At 45.1% G+C, this 27,944-nt stretch overlaps 1 protein-coding gene across 20 annotated transcripts in view; it reads right to left on the bottom strand.

Annotated features, from left to right (window-relative positions):
• FOXN3 (forkhead box N3) overlaps positions 1-27,944 on the bottom strand; it is a 215,704-nt gene that overhangs the window by 152,985 nt on the left and 34,775 nt on the right. The window contains exon 3 of one of the 20 annotated variants that reach the window (XM_075151311.1): positions 19,745-19,816. The exons of the other annotated variants lie outside the window; for them this stretch is intronic. The gene's annotated coding sequence lies outside the window, so the exon portion shown is untranslated. The remainder of the gene's footprint in view (positions 1-19,744; positions 19,817-27,944) is intronic. 20 annotated transcript variants of the gene reach the window in all.

The following is a 27,944-nucleotide window of genomic DNA, read 5'->3' as shown; positions in this document are numbered from 1 at the left end:
CTCCTTTTATACCCCTTCACATAACTCCATTTAGCCTTTACTGTAAGAGTTGAAGAAGACAGTCAGACCAAAGCTCCTCTTGCCCATGTCCTGGTTCCAACTACGTCCTAAGGAAGAGCACGGCAAATGCACAGTGATGCCCTACAGCATTCTTCCGTGATTACAGAGACCTGCTGCTTAAAAGCTTCAGCTAAAGATGCAATTAGATGCTGTTATGCTATAAGCCAAAGATACTTTTTCTTCTATCAACTTGTCTAAAAAAGGTTCATGTAAGCTTCAGCATCAACAGCCTGTAGCAAGGAGTTCCATGTTTTAACTATTGACTGTGTGAAAAAGTTCTTCCTTTGCTTTAAACCTGCTACTTGATAGCTTTACTTGAAACCCCTATTTCTTGTGTTACGATAATTATTGTATATCTAGGACACGTGACTCGTCTATGCAAACTTCTCTTGATTTTATAGTGCCTTTCTACTGCTCAGATAGTGCTACTGATACACTTAATTCTGTATTTCATTCTTTGAAGTAACTACAGGGTATACATAATCAATAAATTAATACATAAACATACCTATCAATGACCACCTAATCATACAGTCGTAATTGTCAATATTGTGTTTACCCAGATAGGAGAAAAGGGTGTTCTTTTTCAATAAAATGGAACTAACAACATGCTTTCCCTTGTAGTCTCACTCTGTAGTTTTCCTTTATAGTCTCACTTGAAGTACCTGGAGCTTTTCCAAGCACTTAATATGTCCATACAAAATGTGGAAGCAGATCATTCCAGCTGACGATATCCATGAGGGAACAGCAGCTGGAAGATGCAGACACAAGCTGTAACGGATCAGGCCCTATGCAGATTCAGTCCTTTAAAGAAGCTGCAGCTTCAGTGTTACCAAAGTTCTCAGGGGTGCTCCAGTGCAAGTCGCAGCCTCTGGCTTACACCTGGCACCTGCCTAAGACAGCAGGAGCATGGCCAAGGTGGAAATGGTCTGGGAGATAAGGAAGGACCGTGGAGCGTGGTGGGAAGGGCTATGGGGAAAGGACAGAAGGAGAGTGCTTTCAAGAGTGGCCTAGGGCTAGGTGGAGTCCAGAGTGGCGATATGGGAAGCGATGGCCTTGCATCATCTTGTACTCAAGTTTCAGCTCTGCCCCATGTGAAAAGGGCAACCCCGCCTCTAACAACCTGCACTCATCATTATACATGACCGCCTTGTGCTTGGATCAATGTAATAATAACAACAACTGGTAAATAAGGGTGAACATACATGCAGGAACTTAATTTCCGCTCAAAGTATCGTGAATTCTTCTCCTGCGCCCTCAGCTCCTGGGAGCACTTCCTAACCGCCGCGCGCAGCGCGGGGCAGGGGACCTGTCCATTTTGAGGCAAAGACCAGCAGTGTTTGGCGGCTCAGCTGGCAGGATGTTTTTGAAAGCAGCTCAGTTCAGTCAACAATCTCCCCCTAGAGTCCAAGTACATCACCTCAAAAATATGTCTCAGCTCTTCTGGCGTGGATCCTGGGAACCCAAATTTGTTTTTGATCCAGGTCCTCCAGCTGGCGGCGTAACAAATCGCTGTCCTGCCACCAGGATGGATAAAGTCATTTTTCACTCATTATGTTACTCAAAAATAGCGCAGGAGCTTTATTTAAAACAAGAAAGCAATACACTGCACTTCAGGAAATTAACAGGGAAAAAAAGCTCTTTTGCTTTATAAACCACAAGGACAAGAGACTGAGTTAGAACAATGTGAGTTAATATCCCAAGGAGCTTGACCAGAAAAAACATACCCCTGTTACAAATTCTACCGTTCTCGGTCTTGTGGCTAAGCCTAACGTTACATCCACATCAGGCAGCCTGGCTTTTCCTGCAGATCACTGGTATTTTTCCCTGCAGTCTACAGAATGGCTTCAGGCAAAATGGTACAGATCCATACCAGCTGCGGGATGGGATAACCTACGGGTGTTTTCCTCCATGAGCACGGGATATAGGTGAAGTGTGCTGCAGTTAGATACCTCTGCTGTTCTGATTGCACCTTCCTCGGGTGTGAGGCATCACACTTCCCTCCTTCCCAGGGCGCAATCCTGCAGCTGCTCCCACCGCGAGAGGCAGCCCTGAGAAGCAGCATCCTGAGCATGAACCCCGTTTATCTAACAAACTGCGAGGACTCCGCTGGACTTCCGTCAGAGGCTTGTGACAGCGATAACAACAGTCCCCACAAAGCGAAGCTGTTACTTAACAGCCAGACAAAGACGAGTGGGCACATATATCTTGTGTCACTCGACAGCAACGTGGCTACGGCTGAGTCATTCACAGGCCCCTGAGGAGACCCTGCTCTCCCCTAAGCAAGTCTCCCTTGGACCTTCCCTCGCCATGGAGGGAGGGAAAGACTGGCCACACAAGCCGCTCACCCCAACCTGCTGGCCTTTGCCTGCAGGATCCTTCCGTCCTCGCACTGCCTGTCACCCGCTCAAACCACGCTCCTGGAAAAGTGATTTATCATCAGCTTTTATTACTGACTGGGTTATTTTTCCTATTAACCTAAATCAATATACTCATACAGTAAACATCCCAAAACTCAAGTCAATATAGAGAATTCATAAGGTATTACAGATTTATAGATATTTACAGCTTTGATTAGAGATTCTCAGATGGATGGTGCAATGGAGGCAATAGATTAGATTTTCAAGTACTGATGGTAACTTGTAAGAAAAGCACTGGGAAGATTTAAGAGCCCAAGTCTCACTGACTTTTAATTGACTTTCAGTGAAGTTAGTATTGCTAAAGCCTTCAGGTACTCTCAAAAGTGTCACCTTAAAGCCCTGCCTAAAGGTTTGCCTGTCTCTCCCCACCGACACAGCGTGCTGTGGGAGAGGAGGGCAGTCATAGTGGGATATTCATCTTACAAGGTGCTTGTCTTGCCTAGGGGCCATGTCCTGCACAGAAATGAGCATGATCCTGAGTATATTTGGCCCTCAGCCATTACACAAACCAGTACGGCCAAACTGGCGTAGCTGCTTTTAGTCCTGCGCCCGTCCTGCTCTGTGGCCAGTGGAGACGGCAACGCAGACAACCGAACTGGTGTCTCCTCTCCTCTGATAACTCTACTTTTAATTTCTAACTCAGATGGGCGAGATGGTAACACACCCTGTTATACAGTTTCTTCTGTACGTTATTTCAGGACTGTACATTGCAGGTATTGGCTTAGCTTCTACTCCTAGGAGGTACTGATCCCCAAAAGGGACATGCCCAGCTCTGCGCAGACTCAGACAGCCCCCTCAGCGCAATGGAGGCCCGAGCCAGTCCAGAGGATGAAACCACTGCCAAACCATGTCTCTGCAGAGTACATTTCCTGTATGCTTAGATTGTCTCTTCCCTGTAACTATTAGCAAGCCTCCACTCTTGGGAGCATGTGTGAGCAATCATCTAGATTTGGAAGCTAGCTGAAACAAAGGGGAATCACAACGTCCTCTCGTGTGGTAATCTCTAAGGATGTATCTGCTACCCCCTGCACCGTATGGTGTAGGGACAGCCAAACTACGGCATGTCCTGTAAGCAATGTCCCCAAGGTAGCTCAAAGATAAACTCACGGTCCAGGTGGCTGAACTTCTTCAAGGGAGCTCCTCTGGAGTTCCCTGGGATACCTCCGGACAGCACTAGGGTGCCTTTACAGGGCACTACACAGGCATGCCTCTGGAGACAACGACTGGTTTTGTTTATTTTTTTAAAGAATCTTTTTTAATAAGCAAAAGCCACATTCAAAATATTAATTTTTATTTAAATAAAGGAAAATGTACTAATGAATGAAAACTTGTCTTTTTGTCCTGGGCTTCTACACTGCAGAAGAGGGATTCTCTGCCCAGAAACTTCTGTAAGACTACAGTATTTCTTCTATTTAAATAGGTCACTTGACAGGGGAAAATATCTATGCAAAATTTCAGTGAAGCCAACAGATTTCTGATCAAGACTGGCATCTGGCAATAGCTACAGATTTCCACAGATTCGCCCCTCCCAGCACAGAAGTCATATGTCTGATGCTAACTCAGATGCTTATGGAAAAATCTTGCATACATTAATACAAAATATAGCAACTTCCTTCCATGCTTTTAGATCATCCTCTAGAAAAACAAAATAGCACATCCCCGTTACAGAGTTCTGAAAGTGGATCAAAAATCCTATATAAGGAGAGATTTCTGTGTTTAGCTCCAATTAATTTGACCAGTACAGATATGCTGGAGCCAAAAATAGACTCTAGACCATTTAATTCCCATTTTCTGTTCTAGCCACTACACCACACTTTGACAATGATAGGTTCTTTACAGAAATGTTGGTTTCTCTCGGTATTACGTATTTTCAGTTGCCCTTTCAAATGCACTCCACTTCAAGTGGGCTGCCACGTATACGTATTCTTCGAATCAAAGAGTTCAGTTTGACACTTCGTGGAACTACCTCCTTACAATACAACCCTTGTGATGTATCAGCTAATTACTAGGAACTAAATATATGGGGTTTATCAGAATACATCTATCAGAGTTCATTACCCTGCTGACTGCTGCCAGCTGAGCATAGTATCAGGTACAGGCACAGCAAATCTAGAAACAATTGCTTCAAAGCACAGAAATAGGAACGGGACTTCAGCAAGAGGTAAGGTCAGGGCAAACATCCATCAGAGAAACATCCCAGTATTGCTGCCGCCAGTCCCATGCAGGCCAGGTCTCACAGTTAAGCGTGTCAATTTAAAGACTTCGGAAAAAAAAAACACTTTACTTGGACGCCTGTCTGAGGGCGCAGGTCTTTCCAAATTGGCACCAAATCCTGCACTCTTTATTCTTGGAAAGGTTTTATTTACATTATTGCAATTCTGGGTAAGGATTGCAAGATATAACTCTGAGATCAGACCTCTAATCCTGCCTCTCTGTTTACTGCATTGATTGTGCTCATTGAGACTCTGATCTTGCCATTCCTGCTTAGTGCAGGCTCCCCTCTGTTGGGGATGGGGAATTAAAATGGGATTCAACTAAAAAGCTGAGGCAGTGGGGAATGATGAAAACACATCATCTGCCACTAGCAGCCCTCACCACAGTTAAATTTAGAACGTAGGCTCCTCAAGCAGAGAGATGATCCTTTTTCCCTGTGGGGCACCAGTCACACAGTGCTACATAAATATTAAAATAATAATTGATGATTAATTAATAATGGCTTCCTTTTCCTCATGACCATCTCTCAGCTGCCATAAGAAATACTCATTTCCTTTCTTCTAGATGCAGATACAAACAATATCATTCAAAAACTTATCTCCTCAGAGAAAATTCACTTTCCCACTCCTTTTCACTAAAATATCATTTTCTGCAGCTTCGGACATGAGATTCTGGACCATTCACAGGCATTCTGTTTAAGAAATAAACACAAATTAAAAAAGCCTCAGAAGCTACAATAACCAAAATAAACATCAAGAAAGCAAAGTTGAGGTGTAGAAAATAACCAAATCTATTCATTCCCTCTTGCTCTATAACCACGTCCTCTATAAAGACAAAAGTCTGTCAGTAAAAACCATTTTAGATGCTGTGAGAAGTATCTAGGGACACCTGTGTTCCTTTAGTGACAGTAGAGACAGACATCTGACTCTGATCTTACAGCTGCCTTGTATCAGTGTATTGTTCTTGCTTTTGATTTGCACCGAATCTGGTTTCTGTAAAGTTAGAAAACCTCCAGAAATTCAGCAACCACCGGTTCCTTTTGCTCATCGTCTTGCTCTGCCCATCTCTTCCTAAGCCAGGGCAGCCTTACCGCACCTCCACCTACCAGCCTCACTCCTGCCACCACCGAGTCCTCTTGCTAGTTACTGAGCCACCATGTGGTCTTCTAGCAGATCTTCTAGCTACTAGCCTCTCTTGTAACACTCCTAATTAAAAAAAAAACCAACCAAAAAACAAAAATCCTTTGTTCCCCATCTGCCATATTCTCCCAGCATTCAGCCTTCAAGCTCCAAAGTCGGTTTCTGCTGCCTGAGCTCACTTCTCTCCAACTTAGCCTGCTTCCTCAATGTCGGATCCTACCAAAGCCTTTCCTTACCAATGACACTACTACTTCTCTTCCTCCTCACCCTTTTTTCTGTTGATTTTTGTCTGGTTTTTTTTTCCCCAAACAACCAGCCTTAGCCTTTCCCAGCTGCTAAGCTCTGCAGGTGTCAACCACCTAGAAATCACTGACCAAGTCTTAAATCACAGACTAAGCCTTAACATCCAATTTAGCTTTCAAGATAATTGTTAAGGTAATTACGCTTTTTAAATAAAATTCTGTTTCCTTGTGGAAAAAAATTAACATCATCCAGGACATCAACATTTGTCTAGGAAATTTCTTCATGGTATTTTTACTGATAATGAATGCCATCTCTTAATCATCCCCCAGGTCCTCTTTAGAGACAATTATTATAAAAACAGATCTTCCTAATGAAGATAGAGTTACTGAGTCCAGAAGTATTAAATCACTAATCAGGATGGCTGTGAGACTCCATGCAGCAATTAGTTTTAAAACCAGTTTTAAGATGAAGCTGGATCGCTTTCTGAAAGGGGTGCTACAGCGTGCTGACCAGTGAACCCCGAGGGGCCCCGTGTGCCTACAGCCACGCAGCGGCAGCTTACTGGGGCCTGCCTAGGTCGTACGCAGCATGTGCATTGGCACGTATGTGCTATGTAAGCACAGAAGGACTAAAAGCACATGAAAAGATTGTCGGAGAAATTAAAACAACCGGAGACCCACGTGCAGGAAGCGGCACAGGGAACGCGTCGGGGAGCCCCGGGGAAGCTACCGGGGGCAGGCGCGGGCAGCATGCACTGCGAAGCACTCGGCACGAACCAGCGTGGCTGTAAACGCGAGAGACGTGGGGCTTCACCTGGTTGTCCTGTACATGCTGTATGGCAGCCTGGATGTAAGAAACTCCCTCTGTAAAGGTTTCACCCCATGAAATAGTTTCTCCACATTTTTAAAGCCCATAGCAGAAGGAAGGCACCTGCCTTCAGGAACATCATCTCACCACAATGGATGACGTTCACCACTATGCTAAAAAGGTGTGTTAAAAATTTTTCGGCAAACGAGCAAGGGCCCAGTACTTCAGCCCAAATCGTGCAGCTCCCGCAGCCCTCCCTTCAGGCAGAAGGCTCCTGCCTCCTTATGGGAGAAGGGCCTCAACAAATGAGTGCAATTAAAGCATAGATAATGCATCTGAACATGTGCATTCCTCATTTATTTAACAAGCACAGTTTAGCATTAATTATTTATGATAACACTTCAGAAGAAACTAGTAAACACAGTGCAGTAGACTCTACAAAAGTAAGAAAGACCTTGCTGCAGGAGACTGCTCCATGGCCTCCTGCTCCGAAACCTCTGCTGGGACAGGGACTCAAGCCTCACTTAGTGAAGGAATTACAAGGTGCAAGGATTAGGGCAAATGAAGGATTTGAGGTTGTATTTGACTTTGAAAGAAAACCCAAAATTTAGCAAGGAAAGCAATGAGCAATATTCTAAATAAAGGTTTCCATTAACATGAAGAGTCTTATCTCGTATTCTGAGTTGTCAGTGTTGAAATCCTCTCGCCTCACCGACACGTACAGGGTGGTAAGTAGGTGTGAGTGACTTGAGGAACCTTTAGACCTACTCCTCCTCCTCCCTCTTCCACCAGGAAAACCAGGAGTTGTTGCAAATCAGTGTATTTACTATACAAGTAGCTAAGGGGAAGGGGAGGCCCCGGTCCGTTTGAGCCAGGCAAGGTGGGATCAGACACTGGCCGCCAAAAAGCCCACGGCCCGCGTTAGGGCTGAGGAGAGCAGCACCGGCACCAGCAGACTGACGGTCTGCAAACGGCAGGCGGGCGCCGACGAGTTCTTAAACAGAGGCGGGGAGCCGCTTTGTGGGGGAGGACAGGAGAGGGGAGGGGCCCGTGCAAGGAAAGGGCTGGGGAGGCCTGGGCGTGGACGAAGAGAGAGGGAAGAGCTACGGGAAGAGGTGTAGGAGCACGCAGCCAGCCACCCCAGCGGCAGCACCGCCCCCGGGCCCAGGCGGCGCGGCACGTCTCTGCCCGCCCCCTCCTGCCGCTCCTGCTGCCCTGAGCTCCGCGGCGGGCAAGGGGTGACCTCTGATACACCTCTCGGGACTTCTGCCATCCTTCCAAATCCAGCTACGTGCGAAGGAAACGGAGCTTTTCTGGCTGTCTCCCTCTTTGTTAGCAAAGCCTCTGTCCCCGTCGTGCGAGGCTCATTGTTTCTGCTTTCAGAGATCATCCGAAATTTCAGTGGAGAAGAGAGGGCCATTGCAGCAGGAGGGAGACGGGGCCAATACTGAGGGCCACTTCTCAGTTGCACTGCCGCCTGTCAGTCACCCAAAAACACGCTGCCGTCTCTTAGCCTGGATGAGCGCATCCAGTGGTCTAAAACATAACGGTTTGAGGTTGAAAATACTTAAAGTCATGGCGCTATTCCCTGCCGTCCTGAGACGATTGCAGTGCGTGAAGAATCTGTGCTGTCTACTGAAATCCAAAAATACCTGCTAATAAAGATAATCACATGGAGCCCTGCCAGGCAATTTCGGGACACTTGAACCATTAGTATGTTCAGTCAGTTTACATGGATTTTTGGTGAGCAGATGCATAGCGTATCTGCAGGAACTGACATCCAACTCAAAACCGTCCTGATGCACAGACGTACAGAAAGACCATGCAGCCCCTTCCAGACAGCTGTGCGTGAATGCAGAGATGTCCAAGTCTCAGGCCAACTTCGGATTGTTATTCACCAGGGAAACCTGAAACTAAGTTTAGCACTTATCTGCAATCGATTCTTTCACCCTCACTCTATAAAAGTCAGGCCTCTTCCTTAATGAAAAAGGTGCTATGCACTCTAGCTTTGCCTTTTCTATATTTCGACTTAAGGTATCGCTGGCTGTGTTTAATAGTTTCGCTCCTGCAGAGCAACCTTCTGAAAAGGTCAAAACAAAACACTAGGAGCCAAATTCATCGCTAGTACAACTCCATTGACTTCAGCAGCATTACACCTGGGATAGATCCAGCCGTAACTGTTTCCATTAAGGTAAGTGGAAAAGAAGCGTACTTGCTGTCTTAACTTTACTTTTCAATTGATCTGTTCTGTTCTACTCTGTGTGCTTCATTGCAATCAATAGGAATATATCTATTAGAGAAACTTACAGCACAAAACATCTAAATAGCTTTTAAAAAACTTGGCTTCTCAGTTTATAATGAATGTCAGGGAGATGAGAAGGTAGCAGGCATTCAGTGTGCACTCAAGTGCTTTATCTTTCAACAGAGGATAGATGTAAGCAGCTACCGTAAATATTTTTATGTATAAGCTACATCATAGCCAACAGAGATCTTCCTTAAAGATCTGTTCTTGATAGCAGACATGAGCTGCCAGCCCTAAACAACAATGTCAAATATAGCTCAGATGTTACAGGGATGGGCACCGCAAATGCTTATAGCTAGATTAGGGGGAAATAAACTTAACTTCTCTGAGATTGTGTTCATCATGTTCTGCTCTGCACCATGTCAGCCATGCTGACAGACTCCTTCTTTTAGGCAGAGCTAAGATTATGGGAATCTTATTTGTATTTCAAGTGCTTGTTTTCCTTTCCAACTTTTCAATGCTTCTTGCTTCAACTCTTCTTTATATGCCATGATGGCACCTCTACCACTATACCAGCGCCCATTGCTCTGGCTGAAACACCACCCAAAGCACCACTAACTGAGCCATTTTTAATAAGTGATCTTGGAAAAATACCACAAATCAGTCTTCTGGATCAGCTTTAGTCATTGAGGATGTCATGAAATGAGATGACATTACCAGACTAGACAGCTCCTAGCATTAAACTGTAGTCATGTGGCTCTTTTAATTTGACATTTAGAATTTCATTTAAATCTTTGCCTCAGAACTACAGAAATATCTATTAATGCCTGCCATCATTCAAGATTTTAATTTTTATTGCATTTCAGTGTCATGCATCATTGCACTGGAAGCTTCAGAAAGACGTTGCAGACTATGCCTAGCAGTGTGCAGCACCTCCCAAACTGGGACGTGGGTCGGGCGATGGGTGGGACCAAGAGACAGAGCAAGCAAAACTAAATTGCAGTTGCATCGCTCCTGTGCACATATGCTATTTACTGTTTTTAGATGTGGGATTTGGATTTTACTGATGGCAAGGCTCATCTGTTGCAGTTTACTTGCAGTTTAGCGATGGCAAGGCTCATCTGTTGCTGGAATGCTACTATGCTCACCTACAGCCACAGCACTCTTTCCTTCGCTTATGCCTATGTCTATAAAAACTGTCTAGGGTGGTCTTAGTGCCCTGAAGGACCAGGCACTAGAGCGTATCCATGTCCGACCTCTTCCACAGGATAAAGACCCTCTATCCCATGCTGGCGACTTACACGCACTCTCATTGACTCCATTGTGCAATTCAGAAGGATTGTACCAACTCTAACTATCACACAGATCCTTCGCAATTCATCTCGTGTCAGCTCAGTCAGCGCCAGTGACCAGGTCTCAAGTGCTAATGGCCGTCATTTAAAGGTTGCTTTTAATGCACAATCAGTCAAGGAAAAAGCAATCATTTTAAGGAATACTATTGTATTGATTTAGTTTGCATCACTGGGATGTCTTAGCATAATGGATGAGGTATTCATGACCAGCGTGCTATACTATTCCCTGTGAAAACATTCTTAAGATGTAAATCATGAGGCAAGAAGGAATTGGGAAAGGGGCTTTTTCTGCTCTTGATATTTGCTTGCTCTTCTTTTAAACTGAGTATCATTCACTTTAACGTACATATTCTGAATAGCTATGCAACTGAGAGTAATTCAATTTTCCCACCACAATCAACAAAATGTTCTTCCCTTGATCACTCCACTTCGCACATTACTTTGTGGCCACTTCAGTGTCAAATTTGGTCTTCCCTGCAATACCCAAATGCTTCTAACACAATTTACAGCCTACTCAGAAAGTACCTTCTTGGAAATAATGTTAATCAGGATAATTTCTCCTCTTACTTTAAAGAGCTCTTGATTGGCTGCTTTCAATCAGCTGCTAGCCAGAGTTACCTCAGGATTTCTCAAGTTCTTATGGTGAAATGGGACAATGCCATTTAGCAGTCAGAGAGCATGTTTAATGGATCACGCTAATCTCAAGGAGGGCCTATGAAACTCTAATTTGTCAGGTTTCATTACATTCAATAATGACTGTAATTTTCCTGAAGCGTTCTGCTCAATAGAAAATTATGTACCATAGTTTTGCACCCCATTTTGTCTAACTCTGTATTCAGAAAAACTGAAGGCATCTCGTTCTCCATGGCTACTACCCAGAAGGGGCCTGCAAAAGAGGGGTTAAGAGTTCACTGTCAGATGTATTTATCTCAGAAGCAGGTATAATTCTTTCGCAAACAGCTAAGTATCAGTGCAAAGCCAAGCTGATTCAGGGTAATAAAAGCACTTCTGCAAAGCTTTTAGGTGACACTATATCCCTCACAAGCTTTCTCCACCCCTGCTTCTACTTTATCATCCAATACCATCATTACCTTGACCAATCTGCACATCATTTCCTTTCCAAATGGATCGATTTCAAAACAGCTCATCTGCTAATGCTCAGCACAGGTTTGGGTGATTCTCCTATTGTTTCAATTATTTCTTTGAGGAAAATTCGAACCTGTTAAGCAAACAAAGCTTTCATCTCAGCTGAAGACACCTGAGCTATGGTTGCCACTGACAGATCAAGAGCTTCTTTTGAAACTCTCCTTGCAGTTGTAGCACCCTCAAGTGACAGAGATGTCCCAGTTTAGTTCATTACACGTAATAGATGGTGTTAGCTATACCCCAGCACATTAAATAGGTGAGCTATTAAAATTAACTGCACATTTCTGAAGGAAAATGTGCCGTCTCAGTAAATGACTTGGTGATCTCCTGGTTTTGATCTGCTGTGGCAAAGAAATGGCTTCCCAAAGAGCAAAGCGAAAGGCGCATATGGCCTCACCCCCATTTCCAGGTGCTACTGTCTGTTTTGGAGGGCAAACCAGCATTGATCAACATTTGAAAGTGAATCTGTCACGCCTTCTCAGATGTCTTTGGAGATTTGGCCTGGCAGTCCGTAAGTAATGCAGAGTGTGCAGACGAGAAAGCTCTACGCAGACGAGAGTGGTCACAAAGGAATAAACAGAACAAAATAGATGATCTTCCAGTTGTGGCTTGTATGGCGAGTCTGCTGTACCTTTATACCTCTTCACCCTGAGCTAACAGTGCCTACGTGCTTTATAAACAGACACTGTGGGGTGGCTCTGTCCACAGCCATTCAAAATCCTCTTTGTAAGGCACTATATACTGAATGGGCGCAAAATAATTCGATTATAAATTAGTCAAATTTTAAACTCTACAATCATCTCCCAGGACCATTTTATGTAAAATTTTGTCAGCTACTCTAAGGAACAGTGTTTACCAAGATCTGCCTTTCATACAGTCCAATGTAGCATCGTTAGAAATAAACACCACCTTGGTCAGAGATTCTCACTTGCAGGTTCGTCACGCCAGCATTTATATCATTTTCCTAACCTCGCTCACATACGCATGAAGGGCCCAGAAGAACAGCCTGTAAGCATGAGACCAAAGAGGGTTACTTTCTGTTCATTATTGCCTTTAATGCACCAGTCTGGTGCTGGACAGACCATTCTGTCGCTACCAGTGAGGTCCTGAGCAGCAGCCGTAGCTTTCCTACACTGGGCACTTACTGCTAGCCCAGAATAAACCGGGAGGAACTTAACTCTGCAGAAATGTAGCCCAAACCCTAATCAGATGACAGAGCACTACTTCACTTGAATCCCTCTAGGATTCCCACCGGCACAATTTTGCACACACAGACTTTTCAGCTCTCATACAATAGCCAGGTGTGCGTATCTTCACATGGTGCTCACCTGAATTTACTTTACAAGTGCCTTATGTCCCCAGGAGAGTAGCTGCTGGGTACTAGGAAATCAGCCCTGTTCAAAGCAAGGGATTCAAATGTCTCTTGAACTTGTAAACGGCTGGAGCTGAATGCAAACTTTGTGGCTCAGCCCATCACCAGGTATCTAGAGATGCCTTAGTATGCCAAAGCAAATACAGTAAATAACCCTATTATTTCTACATGCCATTCTCATTCCTGATTTGAAAAAAAAGCTTTTCAAGTGAAACATGCTTTGCATTACCTGAATGCAGAAACAGCTCTCTGTCCTGCAGTGTTTTGTTAAAATGCTTCAAATGGCCTTTGGTCTTCTGTGCCTAGGGCTGACGCACACTCGCTTATACCAGCAACTCCTAGGCTTAAGCCCTCATTGATGAAAAAGCCAATTTGTTGTTCGCTGCTTTAACATAAACGTAGCAAGAATCAGAACATTTTTGAAATATCCCCCTTGAACACATTTGTGACTCGGGCGCTTGGGAAATTCAAGCCACTTTGAATTATGTCGTTTTATTGGGAGAACATCAGAAGTAGCAGGATGTCTTATATTGACATATTGGTTCCACTTTGCTAGACATACGGGATCAAAGTCATCCCTGGCGGAACTCCATAACCTTCAACAGACGGGATGAATTTGGCCCCACATGCCCATAGCAGCTGGGGACTACAATTGTTTTCCCCTTTTCATCTGTATTTTGAGGATACGGAGACTGATTTTCTGCTTGCAAAGCAACTTGAGATTTTGCATATGTGCGATGTGAGGCAAACAGTATTATCATACATGGCCCCGGTATGACTGTTACGGTCATCTGTGGCACATATCTAAATTTTAAATTAAATGCATGCTATAAATAGCCTATGAAGAATCAAGCTGAAGATTATTTTAACAGACACTCAGCAATCTGTTCAACTGGCTTTCCTGCCTACTAAACATGGCATCAGACTCCATTTTGAATGTACAATTATGTTTTCTTTATGTAGCATCTCCTATCATCTATTGTATTCATATAGGGAGAAGCAGCTCATAAATACCATTTCACATTCCAAACAATTTTCTATAGGCAACTACATCATTGCTTTGTTCAAATAAATTTACATAAATCATTATTAGAATGTTTTATCTTAGCAACTTTATTTTGCTCCCAGAGCACAAATTAAATGCGTGCTTAAAGCAATATACTTTAGAGCAAGTTGTTCCTGAACTGTTTATGAGACAGGAATAGACATTTCCATCTAATTTTTCATTTGTAATGTAATTTCTTTAGTTTTCTCTGTACATTTAAAAACCACACGTCTAATTTGCAGGGGTTTCCCTGGAAGTGCGCAGTAGAATAGATGACTGTGCCGCAATCTGTTCATCCATCAGCCGGTGCTTCCTTTGACTCACTCTGCATTCTGCTCCAAACGCTTCGTGGGAAAGGCCAAGAGCAACAGTAAGTCCCACGTGCTGCTTGACATGATAATATTACGAGCAAACTGTTGTTGTTAACCAAAATTTGCAAATAAAATCATTGGAAGATAAATCTATTTCTAGTAAATATTTCTGTGTTTGGATTAATTGAACAGAGCTATTCCTCACTAGCTCAGATTTACAGCCCGGCATCCACCCATGCATCTCGTAACAAAATGCATTGTTCTCGTCAGTATTATCCAATTATGAATGCATACATCCTAATTGTGCTTGACTCACGGACCACAATGAGTGACTTGGACAAGAAAACCAGAGGGCACAGTCACCCAAGTAACTGTCCCTCAAGCCCAGCTCTTCCACCTTGCCAAGCCTGAAGACACACTGGACCCGTCCCACAGCTGTCCGTGCGCTGTGACGGGCTCGCATCCGCCCGCCAGCGCCACTGGCAGGAGCTGAAGGACAACCAGTGCCAGCTGCTGGCACAGGTTGTCCTTCAGCTCGCAGCTCCACAAGTGTCCCGTCCCGCGCATCTCCACGCAGCGCCCCAGGCTCAGGCCGCAGGACCAGTCCCCAGCAGAGCTCCCTGCGCAGGGACGGATTTCGAGAGACCTGGCAGGCCATGCAGGGCCAGGGAGGTCGACGTGGAGACACCAGCTCTATGTGCCAGGCTGCAGACTCCCTATTAAAGCCTGGCTGCAGCTTTTCCAGCAATGCTGCCCCTGCTCCCACAGCTCGCTGGTGTGCCACAGGATCCAGCCCCTCTGCACCACGGCTGTACGTGCTGCAGACCTGCCCTAGGAAAAGATGAGACACTCTTTCAATATGCTCTCAAACTAAAATACGAGCTTTTAAACACAAGGCACGTTAAGCAAAACCTGATCTTTGATTTATTTTGTGTCCAACACTGCTCCCACTTGCACCCTCCTCAACTTCTTTGTGACCGTTCGCAGAGATGCTTTATCCCCTCAACTCCCTACTAGGGATGAGCGACACCAGAGCAAGTGTTAAGAGCCCAAGTAAAGACCTCAGAAAATAAGGAAACCAGAACAAGAATTTTTGTTACTCTGCACTGCTATCACAGATCACCTTTGTGTAGGTAAGGAACCTCTCCTGGCCTAGCCAGTACAGCGTTTTTTGTACCATCTCCACAGCTGTCCCAGTTTCTTTTGAAATGAAACCCAGGTACATGGATGGGAAACCAAATTACAGTCCAGATGATCCACAGAGAGCTCCCAACAAGCACTGTGGACACAGCCACAATCTTGCTAAGTATTATAATGCAGAAGCCTTGATGAGAACTTCTATATGACCCTTTCTTCCTCCAGAAAGGCAGCACACCACGTGTCCCCTGTTACATTTACTTCACCTGCATGTCCTGTTGTAGGCATCACCAGTATGTCTCAGCTGCCAGCCCATCAGCTATACATCAGTTTAAATGGACATGAAAAATGCAGCAGAAGCAGAGACACAGCTGAGAAGCCTGTATCAGGATTCAATGCGAACACCACCTGCCCCCGTGGTGTTTCATCTCAGTCTTGATCTGGGAGATAAGCTGGAGTTGTGCAATCTGGAGCTACATCTGGGTCAAGCTGAGGGTGTGGGAGAGGTTCAGGCAGAGGATGCTCACTTCCAGGCCCTCACAACTTTGTGCTAGCATAGATAACTCTCTGCTATTTGGGATAAAGGGTGAGGGGTGACTGCAGATAGTGGAAGAACCTCTTGCAGGTCCTTGCCTTTCCCCTTCCCAAGCATTCCTGCCCTCAGAAACCAGCAGAATTTCATGCAATCAAATCTCTTCGCTTATACTTAATCTAAATATACTACATATCCTTATAGGTCTGGCCAGATCTGTTCTTAAACTAGCATATCATAGAAAACTGCTTCAAATGTAGAGGCTTTCCATTCCATTCCACGGTGATACCGTGTGAATAGCAAGCAACTGAGTATTGGGAACCCAGTGAAGCTTCAGTAATACAGCCATGGAAGATGGCAATAATTTATCATCTCTGCAGTAGTTTAATCCCAGATGCACCATTTGCTAATTTATTTCCATATGTACCTGGCAGACAGATTAATCAGCCATCTCTCTCTGAAACCTAGATTGCACTTTATCCCTTTAGTAAGCAGGAGAAAACAAATGTACACAGCAAAATAAGAGTCCCTTACAGAGGAGCTTCGTCAACCTTTACAGCTTGCAGTCTCCTTTTTTAGCTTAACAATGGCTTCCCAGAAATGTAACAACCAAATCTGCTTTTATATCAGTGCATTTCTCCATCTACTGAAGTCTCTTTGCTAACGCTTGTGAAAACGAAGGCAGAGATACGGAGGGGACATCCCTTCTACTTCTGGAGTCAGCTGGAGAGAGCAATGTGGTCCAACAAGAGGGGCAGCAGCCCTGCACCCAGGGCCAGGGCCATCCCCACGGCCGGCAGCAACTCCTCTGTGCTGAGGAGGCTGTTTCTCTGTGCCAGGGTTTGCAGAGTTGCAAAATCAGGATGATCATAATATTTTACAAAACATTTCGAGCTCTACTCAACTAATTACTATTATCAGCAATAATGCGCTTCCGATGCTCTTAGCCCTTCTTCTGGAAAACTCTGCAAAGGGGCCGCACTTGCCAGAGCTGAGCAGCTGTTAGCACTTCAGCGATGTTATTGGTAATAAATACGGTGTCAATTCTGTGCCTCGTGCCCTTTAAGGATCTGTTTGCAATCCACTCTTTATTTTGATTATAAGACATTATCTGCATTAAACATAATTAGTCATATTATATCATTTGCCAATCTAAGCGTAGTCACTTGACAAGGCGGGATGGAGTTGAATGAAAGCGCAGCACGGGCTGAAGCCCAAGGAGATGAAGTGAGTGGGAGCTGCCACAGACCCGGAGGGGGCACGGGCTCAGGCATCCATCCCCCGGCCACAGGCTTTTTGTATGACGGGTGTCACTTGCATAGCCACGCTGTGACCCTGTTCCCTGTGTCAGAGCCTGAACGGGCACAGGCAAAACGTCACTATTAAACCATGGAGTAATAAAATGGTTGCTGAAAATGAAATTATTTATGAGCTTCAGTATCCTCATAACAGTTACAATAATCAAAATATATAAATATTTGGATATGCTACTGACAGATGGCATATACTGGAATAATCATACAGAATATGTCAGTTTTCAGAATCAGCTTATTCCAGAGTTGGCATGTTTCAGGGCTTTCTGCTCCTAAAATAAGCACCTGGTATTTGATCCTCTAAAAATGTATTTTCACAAACACACGGGTGTCTTTTGATAGAAAAGCTACCAGGCTTGTCACCATACACATACTCTACCCAAATAACAGCGTACTGCCTCCGGCTTCCTTTGCTTCGCCCGCGTGTCAGTTGGAAAGGCAGCGGCGACCCTTCTCGTTAGAGCTGGGGTTGTCAGGATGGAGTGACAGTGCCTTGCCGAGGTGTATCGGCAGTTTGGGTTTGATCCACACATTGCCTGCAAGACAAACTTTTCCATTTGCAACCCCAGGAGGAACAATCTGACTTTTTTTGCCTACAGTCCTCTGTCAGCAAGTCGGAGAAAATCAGGGCTTTTGGAGAGCTCTGGCTGGAAATAATTAATGTTCATTAATAATGATTAAAACAATTACAGTAGACAAATATGCCTATTTGTGTTGGGCATCATCAAAGTGCCTGTGCCCTGGACTAAGAAATCCACGTGGAAAAGACAGCCCCGGGTGGAGGGAAGGAGGAGAGCAAAGGCCATGTCCCCAGCAGGCTGCTCCTCCGTCCCCGCACCCAGGACAGTGAGGGACGGGACCAGCATACACACGGGAATGGGGACGCCGTGCTGTCACCCCTCCAAGGTTATTACCAAACAGGAGCCTCCTTCCTCCCCTGGAGGAGAGGACAGCCTGGAGGAGACCCTGCCTCAGGTGGGTCTCAGCCACCGCTGGCCCCAGGACTTCTCCGGGCCCCATCCTCCCCTTAGCGAGTCCAAAACGGATCGGTCACAGCCCTCCCAGGTAGTAATTTCTCTCCATGAATATCAGTATTTCAGAAAAGCTGTTTACAGCACCACGTAACAAGCCATTTTAGCAGATAGTAGTTGGTGGTAAACAGACAAATTTAAAAGATTAATAGGCATTCATTTATTATGTTACACTCTCTTCAATTTTCCCAGACAATCAAATTGGTAAATGAGAGCCATAATTTTCCACTAATTAATACCAGATGTGACACATTTTGATATTAAAAGAGTAAATATAAAAGAACTGTCAAATACTTCATACCCCTAATATAATGCTGTCTGAATGCAACACCTAAAATCCTCACACCCCAGACCTGTTCTGAAACAGACACAAAGGATGCTGAAAAGGATGCTGATGTTTCCAATGACAGCACGTTCACATGCCGCATGCTGACCCCTCGACAGTCGCTAGCACCTTTCCCAAACGCGTGTTGACTAAAAAGCCCAAACCCTGAAGCAATATTATACCTGTAAGCCAGTACAGGACATACTGTCATAACGTCATAATATAAAGGGAGATGCCAATAAAAAGTAATAGAAAACGCCAAAGACAAACCAGGGTCATTGCATTTTTTCAGGGCAGTACGGGAGAATGATAGTTACCAAAGCTTTTAGAAAAGAAAATGGAATCCAAAAATCTTGATTTGGCTGCATTTATAATCAGCTGATCTGGTGCTTCTCCTTTGCAACAGTTTCTACACTAGGACATCGCAGCATCAGTTACGGTATGGTCTGCAGCGTGCCATGATCCCGGAGTCGGACAGACTCTGTGTTAATACAGCTGACCAGCGCAACCAAGTCAAGGGGACCTGCCTGGCACGAGGGGACCGCAATGCGCAGGGACCCGGGGACAGAGGGACAGACCTGCTCTCTGCAGCCATCCCGGCTCCCCCGGGTGTTTCGGACCCTGCTAGCACAGGACCCAGCGGTGCTGCCAGCGCTGCTCCAGTGCAGCTCTACTATCCAGAGAGGAGAGACAGGAGCTCTGGGAGCAATTAAGGTTCATCTGCTTTTAACTCTGCATCAGCTACAGTTTTGGGGAGGAGGGAACATACCATAAAGCAGCTCTCTTTTACTTCAATTACAGCCATACCCCCTTTTTCCATATAGTCCCAGGCGGCATGGATTTTTGATACAGGCTGAAGGTGAGTTTGTGAAGAAGGAAATAACCCCTTCACAGGCCACACGCCCCTGCCCAGGCCCTCAATCAAATCTCCCTATGAATTTTCCCCACTTGCCATGTGGAGCTGAACTGGGATCACACAGTCCACCACCGGTATCGCATAGCCCTCCCTCCGTCAGTTGTCTGCCACAATCTCCAGTATCGCTTCCCAAACTCACCAGGCAGCAATTGCTGCAGACTTCAGGTTTCAGCGCAACGTACAATGAAAGGGAGTGACACCAGGAGGATGCCTGGAAAACAAGAGGCTTTTTCCATCAGTGGTTGCTTCGCAACCCAGGGCAACAGGCAAAGCTCCACCATAATTACATCCTGCTGGCAAAGTCATTGAAGTAAGATGCGTCTGGGTGGAAATCACTCTCCCTCTCATGTCTCACCATGCTCACAATGAATGGGTTTCTCATGCACAACCATATGCCATGTTTTGCCAGTAGAGACGGATATCTGACATGTTTCCTAGTGGCCAGACTTAACTGGCCAAATCTGGTACTCAACTGACTTCAGCAGAAGTTTTTTTTCCTGATTAGAAGTTAATGGCTATGCCTGCCTTTTGACCCAAATTAACTGGCTCCATCAGGCTCCAAAATCTGCAGGGACATTCAGCCACAAGAAGAAAAAAGCTGGACTGGAAAGGAGCTCAGCCATATCTGCAGTGATGTTACCAGGAATCTGCAGAAGGGTCCCTGCAGGGTCCTGGATCTAAAGCAGACAGTGCAAACCTACAGTCAAATGGCACAGGGGAAGACCATCCTTACTGGCCCTACAACATTTGTGATGAGATGAAATACAGTCTGAGGCTCCAGAGCAACTACGAAGCCCAGCCCAGCCTCCGTCCAGACACTTGCCTGGAAAGATGTGAGAATAGGGCTCGAAGCAGAATCGCAGCCCAGGCAGAAATCTCCCCCTTTCAGTCTTTTCCCATACATGGGCAGCGGGGGGCAGAGGGGAATGGACTTTAAATGGCTTTGCAAGAGGAACCCAGATGAAAGCAAATCAGCTACAACTGAGAAAATCCAATCTACTTAACTGTCCTGCACAGAACTAATTTTGCCCAGTGCAGCTGTGACCTTCATGAACATCAGGTCAGTAGCAGCCTTACTATCTCCAAATGAAGGTGGAAGACAGTCACCCCTCAGCAGGCCACCACAATGTCAGAGAGAAAAGAGCTCTTTTATAAAGCACGGTCTCCGGATCAAGAGGAATGTTACTGGAAGATTACACTGCAAATCTAATCCCCTATCCCCAATGCTCAATAATCTGATACATGAACCTGCCTTTCATCAAAGAGACTGGCAATTGCAGTATTAGGCAATTTGAGCAATGGGCAGGGAATCAGGTTGTCAGCTCAGGCGCAGGTGGATGGCCACACCAGCTCCTCCCAGTGAGGAGTCCTTACGCACATCTTCATCCAGGTAATGTTGCAGCACATCTGAGCAACGAGTTTTAAAAAGGGTCTTAACATTTTCCATAATGCTGGTACAAACTGTCTCCTGACCATCTTGTCTCCGGGTATTTGCAGAATGCAAATGTATTTGACTGCTTTCAGTCTTTAATGTTCAAACTGACTTTCAGCAATCTCATTCTCACCTCCCAGAAAGGGGGGAACAGCACAGGCCAGCTATGGAAAAGAGAGTCACACCCATTAACCTTGGCTACCCAAAAGCCAGGCACATACAAAAAGTAGTTGTCCAGGACCCACTTGCACAAGGCAGAGGTCAAAGGAGCAAAGGGACCAAGTGACTTGCGCCAGAATATGTTGGCCAGTTAGTGCTGCTCAACTGGTGATGTGTCACTAACAGACATTACTGGTGTTACTCCTCACCTTCCAACCAGCACCATGCCAGGGCAGGCGGAAGCGGCTATAAGGCTTGTATTTCTAAGCTCAACATCTGGAAAAGAAAGGATCTTAATTTCACAGTCTTAAATCAGGAATAACCTTTCCACAAGCTGATATATAAACACTACTTTGAAATCAGAATCAAGCCCATCAGCTACAATAAGTTGTTTAAAAGTACTCAGAGCATATAGCCTAAAAAAGTGTTTTACATCTGTCTTCCCTGTAGAAGTGATCTCAGAGTGCACAGAAACTACCTGTGTCACAGACTAATGGTTTTCTACCAGTGAAAATATTGTGAACCATATTTAAAGTATCTGCAAATAGTAATGAGGAGGAGTAAACCTCTTGTCAGTACATGTACATTTGCTATACAAGGAACCCACATCACTAGGAAAAATTTTTAAGTGGTCTACAGTGGAAAGAGCTGTAAAACCACTGCTGGAGATGTCTCTGTAACTAAGGGACAGAGATTGCCATCTATCTCTGCAGCAGATATTTCATTTTGATGTTGAAAAAATAATTTGGCCAACGGGAGAAACATGCCAAAAAAGTTTCACCTTAATTTTACTCATTCAGTTTCCCATCACTTCAATAGAAAGAAATAGCAGAGTTGGTTACAGGCACCATGCATGCATGGCACATATAGGCACAGTGCACAATACTACTCAACACCAGTAGTACTAGAATACCTTAAACTTTAGCCATAACCTTTTTTGTTACCTGTTTTATCACACGTCATTCTTATCACAAGATTTGTTACCATACGGTGTTTTTGCAGGAGCATGCATTCCCGCTCTCTGAAGACAAGTCCCAGGCTGTCGTCTTGAGAGAGCGGGGCACCTTCAAACATGGATCTCCTTGCTTTGCAGAGAGATGCACGTCAGCTGACGGCTAGAGGTGAAAACTAAGCAGACTAAGATCAAAAATAGCAATAATTTACCAATGGAACAAACTACTAAGGAAAACAGTGATCTACGTTTTCTCATCTCTGACAGGTCAGTATACAAATCCGAACAGAGTTTAATAAGAGACCAGTTATTGGGTGCACTACTCATCTGCGTTATACAGGGTGTGATGCTACCCAGCATACTGAGATCTCCACTTAAAATCTGGGACTCTACAAGTCCTTGTCCACGTACATGACAGAGTGACTGCTGTGCTCATTTTATGATATAGGAGAGATGTGAACCATTCTAGGCTTTTTCCAAATCAGCAAACATTTTTTTTCCTGTAGCAATCTCCAATCTGGACTTCCTCTGATTTTGTCGGAGGAGTTCTTGGTGACTCACAATGTGGATTGGGAGTTTTCTCAGCCCACAGCTGAAGGCAAGGGTGTTAAATATTTAATAGAGAGACAGCTTTTCTCCCAAATGTTTCGGATAAATAGCTGCTAAGAGAAACCAAAATACAAAAGGGTTTTAGCTGCTGGAATAAAAATATCTTTTTCCCTTTTGAACAACCCAGCTGCCCTTGCCTGAGTTCCCTCCCCGGTGCTCACAGCTGCCACCACCGACCCACGCCTGCACTCGGGAGGGAACCACACTTCAGCCAGGCTCCTGCGGCCGTACCCATCCCGCCGCTGGGCTCGGCTTCAGTCAGGTTTAACTAGCACAGCAGTCTAAAAGCCTGGCCTTAGGAGCCCAATGCTCCCAGCTGGGCCTGCCTGGTGCTAACAGTTGTCAAGCAGCAGAGATAATAACAGTCGTAGGGTGTTTTGGGAATTTTTTGTAAAATACCCTGTAACTGTTGCCACATAGCGGGGCAGGGGAGACATGTACCCTCACTTGATCTCACGTTTGTCCGATTGTTTTTTAACAACAAGAAAGCAGAGAACATTCAAGAATTTCTGCTTTTTAATGTCCAATACAACATTTGTATTGGGCAAGTAATTGGACCTTCCTAGGTCCATGGTTCCCAATGCCTTATTATCTGCTGACTTTATTCTGTGCAACTATTATGTGACTACATTCTTTACTTCCTTGCAGAAATTTCTATGCAGTTAAAATACTGTAAGTTGGAATGCAAAAGAAAGTGAAAGAAAGGATCAAATCCTTGGACAGTGAATTATAAACTCTGTTTGGTATCTGCCTAAGACATAGCAGGATGAAATCCTTATCTAAGCATCAAGGGTTTATTTAGGTATTCTGTTATCTCTGTTGAAGTATTAAAACAGCACATACCATTGTAATGCCAAACCCTCCTATCGGAGTACCGGCCCCATAAAGGAGTGGTAAGATGTATACACAGTGGGCCAGGATTTGGCCACTGCTCAGCTGAAAAACTGAAATGCACTTTCACTGTGGCTGTCCTCTAGCTCCACGTTCCACTTATGACTTGGAGTATACCCTGAGGGCATACACTGCCATCCTCGGTGTTACTAATCTAGCAGCTGATGATCTCCAAGACCCTCATCTTTCCAAAATAATCCCGAAGAAGGTTTGAACCAAGCCATGCATCGCACCAACTTCTACCTCACCAGTTTATTTGCTGGGAATGTGAAAACTGATGAAACTCAGCTTGCACAGCCATGAGCAAAGACCTTCTCAGTGGGGAATCCTGGGCTTCGGGGTGGACCATTACCTGCAATGTGCTGTTATAAAGGTTAGCTCTGGCATTTATCATCTGCAGGGTGAGAAGCAAGACTCACCTGCTTTGGTGAACCTTCTTCCAAGCCAGTGGCATTGCTGGGACGCAATCACCATGTCCTGCATTGTTCCAAAGCTGTCAACTTCTGTCAGGAATAGTAAATTTTACTTTCTCTCATTTAAGTGAAATGGGCTTCCATAAAAAATTATGTAAATAATGCTAAGAATAATACAGAAAATTAAATGAAATGGCATAGCAGCAATTAGCCACAGGTCTTACGTGGACTGGGCAAGCATCACAGCAACACGCTGCTTACAGACGCAGCCCGAGCCCTGCCGTCCATGGGAGGAAGGTGAACCGGAGGCGAAGGCTGCGTAGCCATACTTGGTACAATGCAGGACAGGACCTGTACCTAAAATAACGTTTGCTGCTGGAACTCAGATTTTAAGATTCAAACTTCATGCCAACTCTAGCCAAAAAAACAGAAAGCCAAAATTTGAAGAAACCAACTTGAAAGCTTGTTACTGATACAAACCGAACAGAGGAATAACGACTAAGTCAGAAACATCAAGTAGAGGTCAATGTCTGCCTCTCTCTGTACCTCACATAAATACACAGTCCTTTCTATACACTTCAATGGCCACTTCAAAAGAAGCAAGCTCTTTGAGATATTTCTCTAGACTAAAATCACAAATTCTGATTTTGCTTATGTCTTTCTTCTGCTGCCTGCGGTCTCCCCATCCTGTTTTATTACAGGATGTAACTGCAAGCAGAATGGGACCAACCTTTCCTGTCCCATGGTGAGCAACAGACAGGACTGAAGCCCTGGGACTGACTGGGTCAGCAGAGATGGTCAGCAGCGCCTAAAAACAGAGCTGGGCTGTTGCCTGTCAGTAACCAGCAGCCAGTAGCTAGACATCTGCAGTTATAATCATGGGAACAGTTCACATATATAAGAAATGTCACATATATAAGAAAGTCCTTATTTTGGAGGACCTGTAAGTAGGAACGTTTCACCTTCCTATAACCTCTTAGAACACTAAAATAAAGGATTTTTTTTTCCCAAAAAATATCACTAGTTTTTGCCCACTTGACTCAGAGAAGGAGACTTTGCGTGTACTATCTTCAAATATTAACAGTGAACTGCCAAGGCACATTTCTTACTGTGATGCACTTGTATAACTCCGAGTAATTCCCACTGGCATTAATGAGAATCGCTTACATAAATCTCCTTGCAGCAGGTTAAGAACCTCATCCCATAATCACGATCGTGGCTTTAAAGAGGGTAGTAAGCAACTTCTGTCTTTTCCAGGAACAGGAAAGTTCCTATGTTCAAGTTCCTTGTACATCCCCAGCGTAGTCAAGCTACGCTAGCCAAACACCGAGTTAGGGTATCATCCCACCTCTCTCTCTCTCACACAAAGCCAAACTGCATTCACTTTCCTAAGGAAAGTATTGTCCTTGCCTGGACGCAACACGTTGTCTGAGCCATTGGTGGTTCTGCTTTGGGATCTTAAATTCCTGCTGGAAGGGAGAGCACAAAATGCTTATTTTCATTTGCTGTAACGTCCCATTATAGCGGTTTCCATTACTATCATTTCATGCCCCCTTTTCCCTGCCAGTAGAGCTTAGAGGGCTTTTAGGGTTAAGGAAAGCCTTCCATCTCACGGCGACAACCTTAACTCAATGTTCATCTGAGAGCGATCCAAAGAGTGGAGACTGCCTCCGGTACCAGCAGGTGAATTCCTGGATCTCGGTGGCTTGTGGGAGCTGCTGGCTCCTTCCCCACATGGAGACCCTCCTCAACCCATCCTGGGGTGCCTCTTTGAGGGCAAGGTTTACCTGGTGCCACGCGGATGCTGCAGCTCTGGTCTGCTGAGCAACGACGCCTGTCTAATTCTGAAACAACTCTATTCTTGCACCGCAACAATGCCAGCTCATCTGAGTCCAATTAAACCTCCAAAGAATGATTCATAGCAAACTGAACCATATTTACTTTCAGTTCATTATCACACTTGCAACTTGTAATTTTGGAAATTTTATATTCTCAGTGCAGCAGCAGGCTGCAGTCTGCACACCTCTTGCTACTGTATTGAGACATGCCTGAAAGAGATGTCTTTCTCTTTTCTTTTTTTTTCCCTCTCTCCTTAGAGGGGAATTAAGGCAGCAGAGAACTTTAAAAGCTTTGATCTATTCATGGTATCCACAATACAAAATCCTAGGCAACACATGAACCAGAGGAAACTCCATCTTTAACCTGCTGGACCAGTCCCAGGATAAAGGTTTGCTCTGGGCAAGGACAAGACAAGTAGGTTCTTTAGTATTTTTTGTTTAATATTCTTTTAACATGAGCCGGGGCTGGTGCACAAATGAGCACAACTGCTCAAATGAGCCACACTTCTTTTTTAGGGCCTTGTTCTGGCAAAACTCCCACTGAACTCAGCAGGGGTTTGGCAGAGCGGGAACTGAGGAGCAGCCCAGGACCCAGACCTGCGGGATGGATACGTGAGCGCAGGACAGTGTTTAATTAAATATGTCCAAGTTCTACAGTATGTGAATATTTGTAATCTTCACGAAAGGCAAAACAATGCAATTAAAGCCAAAATGCTCAGCTCGGAGACAAGACAAAACTGGTGCTGAGATGCCAGATTGCATCGTTATAAGTTCTTAAAGCTCGTGGTACCTTAAGTGCATTTAAAGGATCATAACTATTACAGCCCAATTACCAGTGGGACCCCAGAGCAGGTGCACTCATCTAAACAGAAGTCTCAGAGAAAGCAATTCAAATTGAAACTGCAACAGGATTTTCAAAGTGTGAAAGGGACTTGTTGAGAGTAATTAAAGGCTCCAGGATGCAAAATAAAAAGGACATACTCCATCCGGACATGCAGAAAAGAAAGCACCATCTCCAGGTATGCAAATTGACGGTAGGAGGTGAGCTCCCCGGCAGCAAGTGGACACCCGGAGGGTGCCAGGGCAGACAAACTGGTGGGATAAGCAGGGGAGTCTGCCTGCATGAACCCTGTTTGATACCGTGTAGTTATCATGAAGCGATTAGTGTGACAATTACTGGCTAACAAGCATGCTGGTCTCCAGATAAACGTGGTATCCACCATGGGCTGGCATGGCCAAGGGAAGACCCTGGCAGGCAAAGGAGGGTGGTGGCTTGTAGGAAGATCGCAGCCTTGGATTTAGGGTGAGACACTTTGGTGGTATCAGCTGGAAGCACCAGGAGGTTTCTGAGATGCAGAGACCAACAGCAGAACAAAACATGCAGCAATGCTGTGTCACACACCAGACTGGAGCCAAAAAACACCAAACACCCCCCCCCGGCTCCCGCCGATAGAAAACACAATACAACAAAGAAACTACGGGCAGTAGAAAGGAAGAGGTTTCCCAGGACACGCTGCAGGTGCAGGCGGGATCCAGACAACCCCGAGCCCAACCCAGGAGATGCTCCCGGTGGCAGAGCAAGATGAGAAATGCAGGGCCTGTTGCTATTTGGGTTACGCTACTTCTAGTTTTTCTTCTGTTAAAGAAGTACTGCTGTGGGGTGGTCTGAGGCTCTGGTTACCTCTGAAGGAAAAAAAACTAACATGTAAGTCAGAAGGCTCGCAGCTCCAGGGTTACTCCGAGGAGACTGTGCTTGAACTCCAGAGAGCCGCAGGCAGGGAAGGGCTGCCAGGAGCAGAGAAGCAGCAAGGTGGGATCCATCAGGACGCCGGGGCATTGCAAACTGTACATTGCCTCTGCTTTGGGTCACACCACAGGGCCTTGATCCCCTCCCCTGCCCTGGGAGCTGCAGCTAGGAAAGTGAGCCAAGGGAAACCACCATCTCCCACATTTTCCTCCTTTTCAAGAGCCTGTGACACTCCAGCTCAGAGATTTTCACAGTCCACAAGGACACCTGGGCACCCCAGCTTAATCCCAGAAGTCGA

Source organism: Calonectris borealis, chromosome 5 (assembly GCF_964195595.1).
Source record: "Calonectris borealis chromosome 5, bCalBor7.hap1.2, whole genome shotgun sequence".
Taxonomy (NCBI): Eukaryota; Metazoa; Chordata; class Aves; order Procellariiformes; family Procellariidae; genus Calonectris; species Calonectris borealis.
The sequence above is the reverse complement of the archived record's forward strand: the minus strand, read 5'-3'. Positions and strand labels throughout refer to the sequence as shown.